The following is a 14,730-nucleotide window of genomic DNA, read 5'->3' as shown; positions in this document are numbered from 1 at the left end:
AGCTAGGATACTGATCAGGGACAATAATGCCGACCGACTTTTCCAAGATGGTTAAATAGGGAGTTACATAACTAACTGAAGTTAGAACTTCAGTTGCTCTGGGATATGAGAATAAAAAAGGAAAGACCATGTTTTCAGGAGTCTGGCAAAAGTTTTGATGAGAAAGTGAAAAAACAAGAAACATTCTGTGGGACAAAAGAAGAGACAAAAGAGAACCCACAGCATCCAGCTAGATGATTCAGCTAGCTGTTGGCTGTGAGCCACTGTGGTATCACATCAAAGTAGGAAAAGGATGCTGTATGCCCTGCCCCTGGCAATGTTAGCTGAGAGGGAATTCTGCAGCTTTTACTTCTCCCTGGGGAGCTGCCATGGGTCTGAGCAACCTCTAGGCTTGGAACAGAGAAACCCGCTGGTTCCTTCTTCTCTGTCACTACCACAGTGATGAAAAGTCATGGAGTGAACCTCTGTTCCACCCTTTCTCCTTAAGGAGGAGTAGGAGTCAGCATCAACCCATGGCATACTGATACTACCCGAGAGAATCTTGCAGTACTCACTGATTTTCTGAATCCTTCCTAATGTGCTAACTGGGGCAGATTGTCTACCTTAACTTCAAGAAGGGAAAGCTTGTTGCCTGCTTTCCTTCTTCCCCACAGGTCTAGCAGGGTGGGTGTGCCATCCTGATAAGGTGGAATCCATTGTACCCATTGACTTTGAAACTGGTTTTGAGGATTGGCAGAATACCCACTTGAAGCCTGTGAGGTGCTCACTCCCTTTCACTCTGTAACAAGCGACTAAATTTGAGCTCCCAAGGTAGAAGAACACTGACAGGCAGTAGGTTCTGGGGATGCCTTGGTTCTCTCTATGGACAGAGCAGGCTCTGAGGGCCACAGTTTGATCACCTGCTCTCTGTAACTGTGAGAACCCTACTTACTATGATTGTGAGAATTCTGTGACTTCAAAACAAGGATTGAGATACAGATGGTCTCTGTGCAATCACTAGATCTTGCTTTGGGGTCTTGGGGGTCATTGGGATGGTTAGGCAATAAAGGAAGTCTCAAAAAATTTTTGAAAATTAAAATTAGATAAGAACCAAAATAGAAAACGAAAGGATACAGTATATCAGTGTAATAAGAGCTTTTCTGGGGAAAATGAGGCATTGGCATCTTGATCAAAAGGTATTTATGAAAGAATACAGGGAAGTTTCAACATATGCAAATCAATAAATCAAATCATCACATTAATAAATTAAAGATTAAAATTGTCTCAATAGAAGCATAAAAACTATTTGATGACACTACACCATGCTTTCACCATACTTTCATGATAAAACCCTGAACAAAGTAAGTGTTGAAGGAGGTGTAGAAGGAGCAGTCTTCAGAACATTCAAGGTGGTGTACCTGGTAAACACACAAACAGCATCATATCAAATGGGGGAAATGAAAGCGTTTCCATGATCCCAAACCCTTAAGAATGTATTCTCTCACTATGGCTATTCAATACAGTTCTGGAAGTTTTAGCCAAAATGACTAATAAAGGGATTAAAAAATGAAAAAAAAAAAGGTAAGTTATCATTATCTCTGTTTATGGATGACATTTTGTTGTATATAGGAAAACTGAAGGATTCTACTAATGTACTATTGGAACTCATAAGAGTTTGATGATGTTTCAGAATTTAGATCAATGCACAACAATTACTAAATGATGTATAAGGAGAGAATGTCATACCCAAGAAAGAACTTGTGGGATAAGTTCTATTCACAATATCAACAAAAACTTAAACACCTTAAAGTAAATTTAATCAAGAATATGAATGATCTGTACAATGAAAATTATAAAATATTAAATAAAAAACATACTAATAAACACAGAATAAATAATCTTGGCTTTCAATAATTACTATCACTAAAAGCCCATGCTTCCAAAAGAAATTACAGATTCAATGCAATCCCAATCAAGATACCACTACCATTCTTCTCAAATCTAGAAAAACATATTCTAAAATTTATATAGAAACACAGGAGACCCCAATTAGCTCAAGCAACCTGAAATAATAAAAATGAATTTTGAGACATCACGACACCAGATTTCAAGACATACTACACAGCAAATGTAATCAAAATGCCCTCATAAATAAGGATGTAAACTAAATGGCAGAAGAGAAATTCCAGAAATTTATCCATAAATATATAACCACCTAATTTTGCACAGCTTAAAGTCAATTCCTGAAAAATGACAATCTCTTTGATATTTGGTGCTGGGAAATTGGATCTCTAAATGCAAAATTATGAATCAAGATCCTTACAATTTGTATAAAATTAACTATAAAGACAAAAAGAATCTAAATGTATGGCCTGATGTCATGCATGTACTAGAGGAAAGCCTTGAGAAAATTCTGTGAGATATTTAGGTCAAGATTTTGGCCTAAATATCTCAGAAAGTCAGATGCTAAAAATAAAAAATAGACAAATGGGGTTGCATCAAGCCAAGAATCTTCTGCACTGCAAAGGTAACACTCAAAAAATGCAGAGGCAACTGACAGAATGGAAGAAAATATTTACAAACCATGTAGCTGATAGAGGATTAATATTAAAAAAATCTATAAAGTACTCAGGTAAATCAATAACAAAACGAATAATCCAGTAAAGAAATTGGCACAGGACATGAATAGGCATTTTTCAAAGGGTGAAACACAGACAGACAATAAATATATGAAAACCATGCTTAGGAGCGCTGGCCATTATCATAATACAAATGAAAACCACAATGAGGTTTAATTTCACCCCAGTTTGAGTATCTATCATCCAAAAACCATAAATCAATAAATGCCTGCAAGAATGTAGGGGAAAGGTTATCCTAATACTCTTTTGGTGGGAATGTAAATTAGTGCAATTATCATGGATGACAATGAAGATTCCTTAGAGATTTGAAAGAGTTCTACTATATTACCAGTTCTACTATATGACCTAACTTTTCAACACCTGTGGATGTAACCAAAAGAAATCAGCATACAAAAAAATTTTCTGTACCCTCAGTAGCCTCTTATATATATATAAGAATAATTTTCAGCCATAAAACAAATCAAATCCTGTGTTTTGTGACACAATCGATGCAGCTAAAAACATTATACTTAGTGAAATAAACCATTTGCCAACAGACAAATGTATTTCCTGTGATTTATGGTAACCTATATATACAGAGTGTAAAAGATGGCATCTATATATGCATGTGAAATTGACACTTTGAGACTTGATTATTGTTTACAGTTCTTGTTTACACTTTTAAATAACAGTGGTTTTCCTACTTCTTCTGCTGAAGCTTTCATTTAGTAGAGGTTAAGCTTGTATTAGTAAAATAACTCATAGATCATGCAGTGGCATCATTTTCTTTAAGAAGGTTCTTGATTTTCATTCTTCAGCTACACGTTAGTCATTTAATAGCATGTTATTTAACTTCTTGATGTAGGTAATTTCTTTTTTCTCCCTGATGTTGATTTTGTTTTGTGGCTTTTCATTTAAGGAGATGTATAGTAGCTGTGTAATGGAGACTGTCATATCTAGTAACATGTCATTTAACTTCATGACATTGTAAATTTCTATTTTTCTTTCTATTGTTGATTTTGTATCATGACTTTTCATTTAAGGGGATGTACAGTAGCTGTGAAATGGAGACTAACATCTAGATGTGAGGATGCGGTGTAGTATGCATTTCTGCTTCCAGACAAAGATGGACTTATAGTGAAACTGTTTAGTGTATCTTGACAATAGGATTCTGGACTCTCTGCCATTGTCCATGTCTGCAATGATGGACATATGACTGAGTATGAAGAACTATATGTTAGTAATGATATAGAGGAACTAGGTGGGGGGTGGAGGGAACTGGGGAGGGGATAAGGGAATATGAAACTGTACCATAAAATGATAATAATAATAATAACAAAATGTGAAAAAATAAGCTGAAAGTATATCAAATTAAAAGAATAACTAGAAAGGAAAGAGGAAGGAGGGTGTTGGTCGGAATGTGGCGTGAGGGAGAGGTGGGTGGGAAGTAGCATGCATTTAAATCTGTGCATATGAAATGCATGAGAACTTCTCACCTTACATAAGTAAAACATTTTTAAAATAAAAATAAAGTGGTAAATGCATTAAAAATAATGTAGACCACCATTCCAAGAAGAGCAGTATTGTCTATGACACAAACAAGCAGGTAAGTAAGAAATCTTGTATTGACTTGGGATATCTTTCCTTGGAGAATCTCATCTCTTCTACCTTCTGTTTACGTATCTGACCACAGAGCTCTAATGAATTAATTTGGATAAACAGGTTTGAGCCTAGCTTCTGTTTTACAAAGTCTATTCTCTGGAAAGATCTTTAAGGCTTTTGTAGAAATGAAGAGAAAGATACCCAGAAGGCACAGGAGGCCCTGCAATGTAAAAGTTTGGGATACAATTTGTCTTCATTTTGAATTTGTCTTTCTGTGTTTCTTACCCTTAGGGCAGGAAGTACATGGTCCAAACTAGCTGGTCCAAGGAAAAGCCAAGGAGTAATTGACAAAGCTCTCTATTCTTGATCAAACACAGGTCTGACTCCTCTGAGCAAAAGCTACAACAAATTATTTAGTCCACCCTGCTCACCCACAACAATTAAACATCTTGAACAAATATTAGCATAGCTTCCAACCTTCCAATGTGAATATCAAATCTCTCGGATTCTGTATGTGAAAGCCAAGACTGCCAAAAGTATTCAGTCTTTGTTTCAGTCATCACTAGAGATAGGACATGTTTCACAGCCTCTTTGGAGGGTAAGAATCAAGCTTACTAAGTTCCAGTTAATGCAGATGAGTTTCACTTGGACCACACCCCCTCCAGCTTTTGAAAATGCCATTTCCCTAACTATTCAATCTGATGCAATTCTTCCTTCCTGTTTTTGCAAGCTCTATCTAAAATTCCCAACCATTTATATATGAATTAAAGTTATTTAATATATTTAACATTTAATATATTTAGTATATTTAAGATTTTATATTTAATATATAAGATCCTATTGCAATAGTTTATCAGTGGTCAAATCCTGTTCTTATTACTTCAACCTGTAGTCATCTTTATGTTTAATATTCCTGTGTTTAGTACCGATCAGGCTATTAGAGTATAGAAGAGATGGAATTCTTCAGTGCTCCCCCCATTAGAGTAAGTGGTATCCTTATCATAAATGAAAATTATTGCTCTGACAGTTTCATTACTAATTTTCAGTAAGTGTCTATTGAGTCTCTCTGATATGCCAGAAAGCATTGCAGACATTGGGGATACAATTTCAAATTAAAAACCTAAACACAATTCTGAAAAAAAAAAAACTAAAGACAAAATTTCTGTTCTTGGAAGATAGAGATTTTAACAAACTGCACATAATTCTTTTCATTTATTTTCTCGAGAATTTACAGGTGCTTTAGTATCCTCATCATCACAGGTATTTCTACTGAATTCTGATGCATATTTAAGAAGCAGAGATGACACTCTATCCTGTGTATAGCATAGCAATTTACTAAACTCTTATACTCTATACTATCCATCTTTTCAAAAATCATTCCAAACTCAGAGTCTAAAACCATCCTTTCAAAATTTTTAGAATTTTAGCATCAGTGTAATCTCCAACTAACATAATATACAAATTAAAATTCTTTTAAATGACCATTGTTTCTCATCCATTTTATACCTAAGGCAGAAAAGAAACAACATTCAATTCCTAACATTTTGGACATACATAAACAGGCATCATAAAAAGATAACATTTGAAATTTCAGCTTTTCTATTTTTTTTAATTTTTTAAAATTTTATTTATTTTTTATTATATTTTTGACAATCTTTACATAGTTAATTAGGGTAAAAATGTTCAAGGGCTATAGGAAAGTGGGTAAGACTATTATTTCCATATTGTTTCCTTCATTTTTAAAGGGGGCTATTAAGAGAGAAGGCCCACCCAATTTCCCACCCTCCCTAGGTTCCTGCTGTAATGTATGCTCCAAAGTTCTTGTTCAAGTGGTTTTGATAGTTCACCAGTTATGAATCACTGCTAATCCGGCCACTCCAAGCACTATGAGGTCTTTGAAGGATCCACTGATCGACATAGTCCACCATAGAGTCTCTGTTTGCTCCGTATTTCACTGCTAACATACAGCTGAGATGGTTGGTTGACCTGTTCTGTCTTCTCTCTTTTCTTGGTTAGGGTTCTGAGTCCAGCATTTTGATTGGAGAGATCTCCAAAGAAACTTTGTCTGAGGTGTTCTCAGACCGGGTTCTTGCATGTACTAGCAAGTACAGGGCCCAGCTCAGTCCATGGTCCTGATCAGCTGCTGGTTGCTATCACTGAGTTGGTTCTGTTTTCAGCCCCGACTTCTACTGGAACCAATGGGTGTTGCAGTCCAGCATGGTTCTGCCCAGTACATGCTCGACCCTCTCATAAACAAGTGGGAGCTGCTGCTTAGTTGGAGTGACCCACAATAACCCCCATCAGGCCCACCCCCTACCCTGGTTTGCCAGTATATGTGGCAGTAGTCCAGTCTGTCCCACACCCCATTCCACCCCAGCCCCTGTTATTTCCCTCCCAGGCCTCTCCCACTCCCAGATTATGCACTCTCCAGGTAGTTCTGTGGTTTGACTTGTAAGAACTAGCCCCTGATGCCAGCTTCTGTCAGCTGATGCTGTGGCTAAGCCCAAACAACCCTCACCCACTCTAACTTTGTTTGTACCACCAGCAGGAATAATCAGCCCAGCCTGGCTTTTCCCTGATCTAGTCCAAATGAGGCGCACAGGTGTTGTAGCCCTGCTTAGTCTAGTCTGCCCCCATCCCAGCTCATGCTCTCCAGCTGGAGTAGCTGTCCAGCAAAGAAACCACCCCTTATTACCCTGCCGGCTCCACCTGCTCCCGTACTGGTTCTCACATGTGAGATTTTCTATTTTTAAATTCATTTTTTCCCCTCTATAAGCTCATCAGGATTGATTGAAATATTTTTAGTTTTAAATATTGACAATAGCAAGATTCCTATTTTATATTGGTGTTTCTTACATGCAGTAGCATGCTTTCAGTAACACATGTGGTCCAGATTTACAGGTACAGGAGCGGAAAACACAAAGTTCAGATACTTTGCTCAAGGCCATAGAGGGAGTAAGTTTCAAAGTCAGGACACAAATGAGTGCATCCTGACTTCGAGTCAGGCTCATGTTCACTCATTACACAATGATTAGGTCTGAAGTCTGTGGAAAATAAATACAGTGTCACTAGGCAAAGACAAACTGCATTCATTTTTATAGTTATCTTTTATGTCAGAGGTAGTTATTTGTTTAAAACGTAACACATTTTTACAACAAAATTAATATTTTAAATTGAGAGACACTGCTAATTTATTAAACAACATTCAAGACTTTCAAATCACAGTTTAGAACACAGTAAGCTTGTGTCCCAGGGCCCTAATGTAGGTACAATGAGGATTAGATCTTCATTATTTATGGGCAGTACCAATAACAGTGATAAAAGGGACATTGGCTATCTCAGGTGATTATAAACAATCAGCTTCTTATGGATGGTTGATTAATGAATACAAGAATGAGCTCAAAACGAAATGACAGACAGTTTCCTACATGGTTGGGAGACACTCCCACGGCAGCATGACAAAGCTGGGAAAATTCACACAAGACACATTATGAAACTAGAGGGGAAACAGAGTGAAGGAGAGGGAATTGGGGAGGAGGAAGGGAGAGCCCAGTGCCAACAAAACAAAGCAACACAGTAGGCTTCCCAATCTGGCCTCCACCTCTGTTTCCAGACACCCTTTCTATTGTTGTCCACTGACATCACACTTATATCAGAATGCTGAACCAACTCTGGAAATCTCACCAGCCCGTGAATTCAAATGGGTCCTTCATAAGACTGCTATCATTGCCAGGAATACACCTCTTAACTTGTATCTTACCAGATGAAAGTCCGTGTCCTATTCTCCCAGTGAAAATTGCCATCTCCAAAAGTTCCAATCCCATGAAGAGTTTGTCATTTTTCTCTTAGAGTTCCCTATTTTATCTGCTTCTGTATATGCTGTTTACTTACTACAATTGCCCTCACTCTCTGTCCACCTTCTCTATATACTTCATCATATTGAAAATATGTGTCATAATTCCTTCTCTGCCTGAGAAACTACAGGGGCTAACAGAGCCACCTCCTAAATAAATGCTCAGTGATGGTGAATGGTGATTTTGTGCAATCATGCTTCATTTAGGCCAAGTTCTACCGTTTAAACTTCACTGTTCACAAAACCACAGGCAAATATTTCATAGCAGCATGAGTAACTTTGGAGTCAGACAATTCAATATTCATTTCTAAGAAGTTGTAGATACTGATCTCTGAAATGCAGCCTGGACGTGATCTTTGGCTCTAACACATTCAAACTAGAGGTTTCTGTAATGAAACAATTGCTCACAGAGCCTCAAGAGGCAGGACACTGACAAGTACATGGAAGTCAATATCAAGGGGTGCTCAGAAACCCAGAAATGAAAGAAGCTAACTTCGTTGCAAATCTCCAGGTAGAAAATACTGAGAGTTGAAACTGGAGTGGTGACTAGAAACACTAAGGCTTCGTCCTGGTGTTTCAATGAGGGTTCTTAATTGATTGGAGGAGAAAGTGGGTGGTCAATTTTATTCTGAGATCCAAGGAAAAGCTGTGGCTCCACTTTCTGCAGAAGACATGGGCACTGATACATACAAAAGCTTATATACTGTTTATTGTGGTCATTGCAATGAAAATCTCATGGCAGTAAGTTTTCAAACTTATGTCGGCAGAAGAAGCAATCAAAGGGAGCTCATTCAAACAGAAATCACAGGGCCCTTCCTCCAGAGTGGCTGAATTTCATCAAGTTCCCAGGAGAGGCACGATACTTGTGGTCTGAAACCACATTTCTAGATCCATCTGCCTTAAGCTACAGGAAACATGGAGTTCACAGAAGAAAACAATTTTAACTTTAAGAGTTCTCCACACATTTTGCTGCAACTCAGTTGGGACTACCAACTATGCACATTTGCATGTATGTATATTCATATATATATACATATATTTGCATATTTTCATGTTATATAAAATATCTAAATGTGCATTTATAAATATGCATTTGTAAATGCATGCTTAGATTATGCATCTATAATTTAAAACTTCAAGATCCTGTACAGAAAACCAAAATGTGTCTTATATTGCTTGTTTCCAAATATGCCAATTTAAGCTTTGTGCAGTGACACTATCGTAGCCAATGAGGTTTATCCTAGATGCGATTATTGCTAATTGAAACAAATATGCCAATGTATTATGGAAAGAAAGCCCTAAAGAAACATACAATAACACTTCCCTAGGAAAAATGCCAGTCTTTCCCTTGTGTATGATCCAACTCTTTATACCCAAGCCAGGCACTCCATATTCCCCAATAAAGCTTTCCTCTATGCTTTCATTCCCACTTGTTCCTTTGCTCATAACCAGCACAGAGCCCATTTCTATACATTTCTTACAAGTACTCAGCATCTCCAAAATCCTGCATCACATTCAGATCCCACCAATTTTAAATAGCATCTTCTACATAATGCTTCTGAGTTGCTTTGATTTGAGATGTGAACAAATTTTAATTCACCACAGTAGAAAGGGGAGCGACCACCTAAAACATCATTTTTTAAAAGTAGAGAGATATGGAACAAGAACAAAACATACAGTCAAAGAAGAAACATGTTCTACTAAAGCATCATTATGGGACCACTGAGCTGAGGAGCACACCATCTATTACCAATAAGCTATGAGAACATCAAAGTATACAGAAGACTTGAGTTATTTACATTGCTAATGACCATACAAAAACAGAAGAGACAGGCATGTTAGAATGATATCCTTAAAGTTAACCTAAAACAAGTCAAAAAATGTCTGATGTTTAACCAGCAAGTAGAGTGTTCAATGCATTTTTGTTGGAGATCAAAAAGAAATCTCTTCTGAATCAGCTCTTTATTCATTAATGCTGAATAATAAATAAGGTTTGTTGAAATTCCTAGAGCAGGCTGCCTTCATTCTTTTTATTTTTAATATACACCAACATCTCTCAAATACTTCATGGTCATTCCTGTTCACTCTTTTAAAAATCATTATTCATATTTTCCATTATAGAATTTTGCAGGCATAGGCTTCCTCCTTCTCACCCTATGCCCTTTTCTCTCAACCTTTATTGTCCCCTGTATTTTGTAGTAAAATAGTCTACCACGTGAAGTCTTGACTCCAACAGTCTGTTTTTATGTGGGTGTGACACTATTGGTACAGGGAAGGGTAGAAAGTTTAATATTTTGTTGTCTAGGTAAATTGAGATGTTTCTTTGGGAGCCCACTCTTCTTCAGTAGTAGAGATGCATTATGCTGATTTTCTTTGATTTCTGGTATTCTGGTCTACATTACATCATTTGTGAGATTACAAGTATATGTTTGCCTACCTTTATTTTTTGTTTTGCATCTTCATTCTTGAGCTTTAATGAGTACATTCTCTAGAGTGACAAATTCATAATATTTCCAGGGGGAAAAAAAAAACATTCCAAAGAAAAACAAATTTGGGACATTCACAATGTAAGATACATATTTAGTTTTTGTATAGTAAGTGAACTTTATTCAAATTCCCTTCTGGTAGAATTGCACTGAGGATCAAAAAGGCTTGAAAGTAAAAGCTCAATAAAAGAAAAAGAAGTGAAAATCTATTAGAAAAATATCTAGAACATGAAATGAGTTAATCAAATATTACTATTGTTATTGATGACAGCTATCAATATTTATACTGATTACATAAATTAGGGGTTACAATAATTATACTAATTTACATTAACCTTATTAGTGTTTAATGATTTAATCTTGCATTCCATTAGTATTTACTTTCATTATTATATTTTTCCTATTAAATATACTATTTTTCAAGTCAGTTGTTCCCAGGCAGTTGAATACCATTGCTCCATGGCCCTCTCTTATCACTTGCTGCTTTTTAAATTTGGATTGATTTATGTGAAAAATGCAGTTCAATAGAATGAGAGACAACAGAAGGAGAGAGAGAGGGAAATCTTCCAATGCTCATTTTCTTTCCAAATGCCGGCAGCAGCCAGTGCTGATCCAGGACAAATCCAGGACCCCAGAACCCATGTGGGTGGCATGTGGGTGGCAAAGAGCACTGTGCCTCCACAGGAACCTGGATTAGTCCAATACACGATACAGACATCCCAAGAAATGGTTTAACTTCAAAGCAATAAACAATGACCAATTTTTCTTAATTACATTATATTTTATAGCATTGGCCACAGAGTTTTACAATAAATTATGATCCATATCAGAAGATTATTGGCTGTGTCACATGTTGGTTTTTGTGTTCAATTTGAAGTTTGTAAGTCACTGAGGACTAATTCTCTGTAACCTTATACCACCTAGCTTGGGAATAAGACAACTATGGATAATTTCTACGGATAGAACACTTAGAGTGACGTCTCTATGTGTGTAGGGTTTTTGTTTTGTTTTGTTTACAAATCTCCATTCTCTTCACAGCTTCTTGGCTGCCCACACACTGCACACTATTCAAGGCAGTGTTCAAATTCTTTCTCTTTGCTCCATATTTCTCACAACCACTATTAAGAAGCTATTGAATCAATAGGAAAACTAACACTGCAAAAATATTCTATATAGGGAGTGGCTTACAGGATAGCAAAAACAGTATACAGTTTGGTCTGTCAGTCTGATTAGGCAGTGGCTTATCCATTGAAAGCTGACTTCAGAATAAATTCACTGCAATGCATAGAGTTTAGCTATCTTTTTGTGACCTATTTACCATCAAAACTGAATAGGTACACTTGCCTTCCCAGAGAAAATTCTAGAAGCACCAAATTTATCCTATATGCTGAATGGCATCAGGATTAGGATATAGGTCTCAAGTCAACAAAAACAAAGAAAAAGAAAAAATAAAAGCAGACAAACTTTAAAAGAGTCTGATTAGATCCATTTCTTATCCAGTTAACTATCTTCAACTGTAAGTCCACTGTAAATTCTTCTGCAGGAGCCAGAAAATTGCATCCATTGGATGTCAGGAAATTCTTTTGACCTCTCTATTCTGTGTCTTGATGACTTCTACATGTATTTTTGGTGTCTGTATGGTATCTTGGCCTGCCTGATCTCTCCGTCTGCCTCAACCTATGAGACACTTGGCAACTCCGCGCTGTCACCTGATTCTCAAATGGTGCACCTAGACTTAACCCTGGTCAGTTGCAGGAAATTATTTAAACTGCTCATGATCAGGTGAAATCTTCCTCTGGGAAGGTTCTTCAATTATAGAAGGTTTATTACTTGGCTCAAAACCAAGTGTAAAATATTTTTTGGGAAACATTAATTTGTAAGTAAATGAGACTGCAGCAAATATTACTAAGCAAGGTGAGGATGTTCTAGTTAATGAATATTGCTATTCGCATGGACAGCTTTTGAGATTTGACAAAAAAAGAATTCCCTGAGTATCCCATCCCAAGAGTGTGCATGTCCCTACTTTGTACACTTCTTAGTTTGATGTTCTTGTTCCAAAAAGAGACTCTCTACACGGGCATGTCTCTACTTTGGAGTAGATGAAAAATCACTTCAGAGTCTTGGTTATCTTGAGGATTTTGTACACCACCTTCTTTCAAATTAGAGTCATACATCATGATTTGACCTCCAAAACATTCATAAACATTTCTCTCAGCAAAGATTCTGTTATTTGAAAGGCAGTGTGTGAGAGAGAAAAAAAGGACAACAAGAAAGATTTCTTGTATTTGGACATTCACTCCCCAAATGGGAAGGGCCACATTGAGCTCACGAGCCTGGGCCACCAATGCAGTCACAGGAGTCCAAATATTTGGGCCATTACCTGCTGCTTTCCCCAATGCATTTGCAGGGAGCTGGACTGAATGTGGAGTAAGTAGGATTCTAACTAGTACTCCAATCTGGGATATCTTTGTGGCAAACTGCAGCTTAACCTACTTTTCCACACCACTAGCCTTCATAAACATGTTTCATAACTCCCAAAGTTAATATATTTGCCCACATTTATGTTTTATTAACTATATTGCATAAGTACTATTGGTACTATCTTATTACTTTTTTTTAGAAAATTTATTTATTCTTATTATAAAGGCAGATATACAGAGAAGAGGCAAGACAGAGAGGAAGATCTTCCATCTGATGATTCATTCCCCAAACTGACCGCAACAGCCGAAGCTGTGCCGATCCAAAAACAGGAGCCAGGAACCTCCTACAGGTCTCTCACATGGTTGCAGGGTTCCAAGGGTTTGAGCCATCCTTGACTGCTTTCCCAGGCCACAAGCAGGGAGCTTGATGGGAAGCAGTGCTGCTGGGATTAGAAACAGCACCCACGTGGGATCATCGTGTTTCCAAGGCGAGGACTTTAGCCACTAGGTCACCATGCCAGGCCCTGTATTATCTTATTGCTTTTAAGATACGAGAATAAATGACAAAATCTCTCTAATTAGCTGATAATGCATCTACTATATTTTCTCATACTTTTTATTCCCATTGTTTTATTTTCTTTTCCTACTCCAGATTCACATTGTCAGAAATACAGAAAGGCTAATGTCAGACATCCATGTGGACTTTTCTAAATAGAGGAATAACTGAATGAACTGTCTAAAACATCCCATTTTGTCATCCTGGACCCAGAATCCAGCACTGAAAACAAGTCCCCGGTGCTGATGATCTAGACAAAATATGGCAACTTTGTATCTGTGTTTCCTTTACCTTTTTTATCCTGTCTCACCTTGTTGCTTTGACCTCCTGGCTGCTTTGCCAACCATGCCTTCTACCTGTGACCCATAGCTATTCTCCTTCCTTCCAGAGAGCATTCCATGTTACCATGTTGAGAGAAGAATCTTAGAGCAAATGTACCTGGATTACAGCTTCCATGTGCCTTACATCAACCATAGGTTTTGGAACCTAATAATTCCTGTTCCTTCTGATGGTAGAGGTTAAAATCAACTAATTAACACATGCCCCAATGTTCATTACATAGTATAGGTATTCAGTTAATTAGAATGATTAATATTCATTGAGCACTTAAAATTCTAAGTACTAAATGACTTTGTCCTATAATAGCTTATTTGAGTTTCACAGTTTCTCCACAGTAGCCTATCTGTGAATTCTACACCTTTAAAAACTGCTTAGAGCAATACCTGGGAAAGCTCTCAACAAACGTTAGCTCTTAGTAATCTTTATAGTATGATTGTTTTCATTTGGCAGATGTGGGAATGAAGGTGGAAGGAGGTTAGATACTATTTGTATCTATGAATTGCTAACATATTTTAATATTATAACACTTATATTAGAAAAAATCAATGTAAATATTTTTTAATCATGATTCACTAAGAAAAGTATAGTTTAAAGATATTCAATATTGAAACTATGGGTTAAAGATTTTTCAGTCTTCTCAGCTGGAAAGTTTCAATTTTAACTCAGGCCTTCTTTTACTTAATACCTACCTTTCTGTTATCTTGTGGCCTCATGAGTTCATCTATTCAACGATACAGTATTTGAATAAATAAAGTTTCATTAGATACTATCTCCTTATCTCTACTGCTAAGAAAATTGGAGAATAAAAACAGAAGCCAAACCTTAAGGCCGTTTTAAATATCCCATCATATTAACCAGTTAAATTTGAGCTTACTTC

The 14,730-nt window shown here is 36.9% G+C and overlaps 1 protein-coding gene and 1 pseudogene across 3 annotated transcripts in view; one reads left to right on the top strand and one right to left on the bottom strand.

Annotated features, from left to right (window-relative positions):
- Positions 1 to 14,730, bottom strand: part of NELL1 (neural EGFL like 1) — an 824,967-nt gene that overhangs the window by 24,633 nt on the left and 785,604 nt on the right. The window lies entirely within an intron of this gene.
- On the top strand, positions 9,252 to 9,335 carry LOC121156578 (annotated as a pseudogene).

Source organism: Ochotona curzoniae, unplaced genomic scaffold (assembly GCF_017591425.1).
Source record: "Ochotona curzoniae isolate NIBS_2020 unplaced genomic scaffold, NIBS_Ocur_1.0 contig_3432, whole genome shotgun sequence".
In the NCBI taxonomy this organism is placed as follows: domain Eukaryota; kingdom Metazoa; phylum Chordata; class Mammalia; order Lagomorpha; family Ochotonidae; genus Ochotona; species Ochotona curzoniae.
This window is presented reverse-complemented; position numbering and strand designations above follow the sequence as displayed.